Source organism: Dipodomys ordii, unplaced genomic scaffold (genome assembly GCF_000151885.1).
Source record: "Dipodomys ordii isolate 6190 unplaced genomic scaffold, Dord_2.0 Scaffold246, whole genome shotgun sequence".
Classification (NCBI taxonomy): Eukaryota; Metazoa; Chordata; class Mammalia; order Rodentia; family Heteromyidae; genus Dipodomys; species Dipodomys ordii.
This window is the reverse complement of record NW_012267462.1, coordinates 125,592-130,741: the sequence shown is the minus strand read 5'-3', so window position 1 is coordinate 130,741 and position 5,150 is coordinate 125,592. Positions and strand designations below refer to the sequence as shown.

Genomic DNA, 5,150 nt, shown 5'->3' with positions numbered 1-5,150 from the left:
TTTTTGACAGTACTAGAGTTTGAACTAATGACCTTAGGCTTGGTAGGCTAGCACTCTTATCCATTGAGCCACACTCCCAATTGTTTTTGCCATAATTCATTGTTGAGATATAATCTGGCATATATGAAAAATGCCTGAGCTGGCCATAGACTGAGATCTTTCTACTTCTACCTCCTATATATCGGAAGTTATAAGTATGTATCACTATGCCTGGACTTCTCATATTCTTCTTATGTGTTTTTTGACATCCCATGACAGTGGCCATTGCATGTGTACTTGACAGGTGCAATTTTAAAAGCATACACTTACATGAGTTTCACCCAAAGTTATTTGAAGTGAAATTGTTCTTTAATATAAAATTAGACTAAATACAAAGAAAATTCTGGGAATTAAGATGAAAGTCTTATCAACCAGTTCTTATAATCCTAAGAAACAGAGACACTAAAACTAAGTAACCACCTAAGCATTTACCCATTATAAAGTAACTGTTATGAACAACAAAAATAATCCCAGTAATCTCAGGCTCTCTGCTACTTAGCAGGCTGAAACCATGTCTATGTGGAATGTACCTTGGGTTTTTCCTGCTCCTTCAAGTTACGCTCATTGGATGGCCAAACATGTCTGTGAAAGCAGGTCTTTGCTTTAGCTTACTTTCTCTGGCTCTTGATGACCTCCCTGTCTGTCTTCTAGTTTCCCAATGAAATTAATCTCTCCTTTTCCATCTACAGCATGTGTCTCAAGAAAGCAGTTCCATTTGTACCATTTCTATTCCAGGTATGTCTTTATAGAGTCAGGGTGAAGTGCCCATCCATAGCCACAGTCCAGCTGTTGCACTGTGAGACTAAGGTCAAATGATATGCCTCAGGGGCCCTGCCCTCCCATGCTTAATGGAGTGTGGCATCAATTAAGTTCCTTAACTGTCTGCTTCAGTGTCCTTGTTTGTGTAACTGTTACAGTATTGTTAACTGCTTTGCAGTATCTTTCTCTGGGATTTTGCCTTCTTCTATCCATGGCCCAATTGCTTCCTTAGCTAATTTCACTCACAGGATTATATTTGTCATAAAGCTAAGTATTTTCTTCAAAGGCAACAAATCCCTGAGGCCTTTAATCACACCACATCTCCACCTCTTCATTATATTTACTCTTAAATCCTCTGTTAGAACTTTGTCTGTAAAAGAGAGAATGCCACATGATTTGTCATTATTATTTGCTCTTAATTCACCTTTTTGTTTACCTTTCCCCCATTACTTAACTCATGATATTCAACACTGGAAACTTTAACACTCACCCTAGAAACTCTTTCAGAATGATTTTTCCTCAATTTATTCCTTCAGAATGGTGAGATATATTTCCAGATAAAAGTTTTAGTTGGTAAGACAATGTTTTATAAAATGGAAGAGTTTACCTATGCATTGGTAAAGATTAATTTATAAGTCCTAAGAAGATACATGAATGACATAAATTAGAATAAGACCACAATGTGACAATGTTAATCACTAGACAATATATTGGAAATGAACTTTACGCTTGCATGGGGGGGAGATAGGAGGAGGGTCAGAATGGGAGAAAATGAGGGAGGGGGTAAATAACACTATTCAAAAATAAATGTACTCATGACCATACTTGTGTAGTATATGTACATATATATGATACATAAATTGTGTATATGTGTTCACATAGCAACCTGAGAATTATAGGGATTCTGACTTAAAGAAGATCTGCTTTATCTTGAGGTTTCTCCACCATTCTTTTAATAAATGAATGACTTTAGAGTTTTTACTATAAGTGTCAAAGATTCCTAGATTTTTTAGATTGAAACAGAGATGTATTGATGTAGGAATACTTCTGTGAATCTTGGTGGGAGCAGTTGTGGAGGACAGAGGGCATAAACACAGGAAACTCCTCACCTTCACCTCATCTTGCAGTGTTCAGATGACAGCATAGAATGGCTGGACCTCTAGTGGGATTGCTGGACTTTGAGTTCAGTGTTCTCCTGACAATGACAGCTTGACTAATAAATGAATCTGGAATTTAGGGGAAAAAATCCTTCCTTTGTCCCTCCTTTTCTCTACCTCCATCCACCTCCATCCATCTCTCTCCATCCATCCTAGCTTTTCTTTTCTCTATCTCTTTCTCATTTTCCTTCTCTTACTTCTCATGTAATCTATCAGGTTGAAACTATTCCACAATAGAAGTCTATTTTAAAATTAAATAATTATATCTATAGTTCATCCTTCCAATTGATCTAAAGAAAAAAACTATATATTGTCTCTATAGTAGTTGCAAAAATGTTTTTAAAGGTTTCAGCAGCTACTCATGATCTATCATCAGGCCAGAAATAATGAAAAATAGCTATTTGTTAAAAATTATTGGCAAAAGTCTACGACAAACATTGTACTCTTTAATATGGTATTTAACATTTTACTACTCAAGTTCTATTAAAGACAAAAATTTCACAATTAGTTTCTGTATCCAGATTTATACTGAGGTTCTCCAAATGAAATTAGAAAAAATTATCATCAAAACCAAACCAAAAAAATGGAAAAAATACAGAAGGCATGAAGCAGATAAGTGAAGTGGCAAAATGTCTTTATTTGCTGAAAAATTTTATGTACAAATTTTTCAAAATCTAAAAATAAAATATATCAAATAATAACATAATAGTGTCTTTGCCCATATTTTGAATAGCTGTTCATAATTAAAATACAAATAAATATATGGTATTTCCATAGCTATAGTTTGGAATCTTATTTTTTTTCTTTTAATTTTATTTTTTGTGAACATACTGTACAGAGGGGTTACAATTACATGGGGAAGATAATGAGTACATTTCTTATCAAGCATTGCAGCCTCCTCCTTTGTTTACCCTTCACATCCCTTCCCAGTCTCCCCTGCCCCCCAACTTGTACTTCTCATAGTTGCATCGGGTCCACCTGTATCCTTAAACGACTTGTTTAAATAAGGATACAGGTTGACCCATTGTAACAATGAGATGTAGAAGACATTATGTTGAAAAATCAACTTTACAAATTAGGGGGGGAAGGTGGTAGTGTAGTTGTGGAGGTGGGAGGGAAGGGATGGTAGGGGGGAAAAAGGTGGAGGCAACAATGCTTGATAAGAGATGTACTCATTACCTTGCTCATGTAACTGTAACCCCTCTGTACAGTATTTTCACAATAAAAAACTCATTTAAAAATATTCAAGCACCATTTTATAATGACATCAGAATGTTATAACAATTCAAGATCATATAGAATGAATTCCAAAAAATACAAATAAAAAGGCACAGAGATGAGAACAAGAGATGAGAAATCTTTATCTTCAGATAGGCAGCTAATGATTGCATTAATCTGTTAGACTAACAACTTCCTAAAGAATATTCTGCAATGGCAATGTCTGAGCAGTGATATGTGGCAGTCTCTAGTCACATATGCCCATTGAGCACTTGAAATGGAATGGATGAAACAGAAGTGTTTAGTTTATAATCTAACTAAAATGTAAATTTAAATAGTCATATGTGGCTCCATTTACTCTATCCATGGGCACCATGTTAGCAGTAAAATCATCAGTAACATCACAGCACAGCCAGGCTAGTGATTGCTAGCACAGAGTTTGAATCATAGACTGAAGCACCTTCACTTCCAGATGCTCCTGGTGAAGGTGATATTGTCAGACCCATAGCCATGCAACTGTGAGTGAACCTGGTCCAGAAGATGGAAACTTGGTAATTTGTAGCTTACATTGTGCACTTTTATGTTTGAAACACTTTTAGTAATTTTGGTTTTAAGTTATGTTAAATTTATTGGACCTATTGGTGTTGGCGATTCTCATAATATGAGAAAAATTTCAGCTCATATTCAACTTTTATTGTTTATTTCAGGATTAAAAGTGCTTATGATTTTGATTTATATACCAAAAAGTGCCCATATATATATATATATACATATATATATGTATATATATATACACACGTATATATATATATGCATATATATATATGCAAGCCAGAAGGCTTTTGGTATTTTTCAGTATCATCTGACTATAGTTATGACAGAATCTTTCCCAGAGCTCAAGTTTCCCTCCTTCCAAATACTTCCTCAGTCTCACAGATACTTACTTCCCATGTCCATCCTGGTGGCCACACCTGTACAATCACATGTGCACACAAACACTTGGGAAGCAGGGGACACCAGAGCTTACCTCCCTACATCTGTCCCTCCTCATCTCCCTTTGTTCTTACATGGATGCAGAGCATCAACAGTCCTGAGAGCTGAGCAGAGGATCTCACTTTATGAGGGGAAGTGAAGAGGCTTGATAATTCAACATAAGGTTAGACCCCACTGCTGATGGCTTACATCTATAATCCTAGCTATTCAGGAAGCTAAGATCTAAGGATAATAGTTTGAATCTAGTGTGGGCAACAAAATCCAGGAGACTTTATGTCCAACTGATCGGCAAAAGTCTGAAAGGATTGGAGCTATGGCTCTAATAGTAGAGCATCAGTGAAAAAGCTAGAAACACCTTTCAGGCCCTAAGCTCAAGCCCTAGTACTTGTGCTTTTTGTGCATTTCACTCACCATTTTGAGAAGCAGATCTCCCAGAACTACTTTTCCTTCCATGGGTTTCTGTACAGTTATTTCATTTGGCGATTTGTATAGTCATTGACAGAAGGGATGTAATATTTTTGAAGTCAATAATCAGACTCCTGAAAAGAGGCAAGGACTGGAGCAACACTAGGGCTATAATTGGGTCAGGTGAGAGGATCGAGAAAAGTATCCTATCTCTTCCATCTCTGAGGTCAGAGCATCACAAGGTGATGACTTCTACCCTGGTAGGATATCTTCTGTCAAGTCCTCCAAACTCAAACTACTGCTTCAATTCAGAGAATGTGCTATGCTGCTCCCCAGACAAGCTTTGAAATAGGACAGCTGGGCCAAGCCCTACAGAGATGTTTTTGTTAAGGACTGTATCACTGTGGGAGGAGTATATCTACTTTGCATGCAGTAATAAACCCCACTATCCTCAGCCTCCACATTCCTGATTTGCAGGATGAAATCTGTGCCTGACCCACTGCCACTGAATCTGTCTGGGACCCCAGATCCTTGGTTGATAGCCCAATAGATCAATCGTTGTGGAGACTGTCCAGGTTT

The 5,150-nt window shown here is 36.9% G+C and overlaps 1 long non-coding RNA gene across 1 annotated transcript in view; it reads right to left on the bottom strand.

Annotated features, from left to right (window-relative positions):
- Positions 1-2,049: 2,049 nt before the first annotated feature.
- The window catches only part of LOC106000839, a 25,397-nt gene continuing 22,296 nt past the window's right edge, over positions 2,050-5,150 (bottom strand). The window contains exon 4 of the long non-coding RNA XR_001175816.1: positions 2,050-2,061. This is a non-coding gene — a long non-coding RNA (uncharacterized LOC106000839). The remainder of the gene's footprint in view (positions 2,062-5,150) is intronic.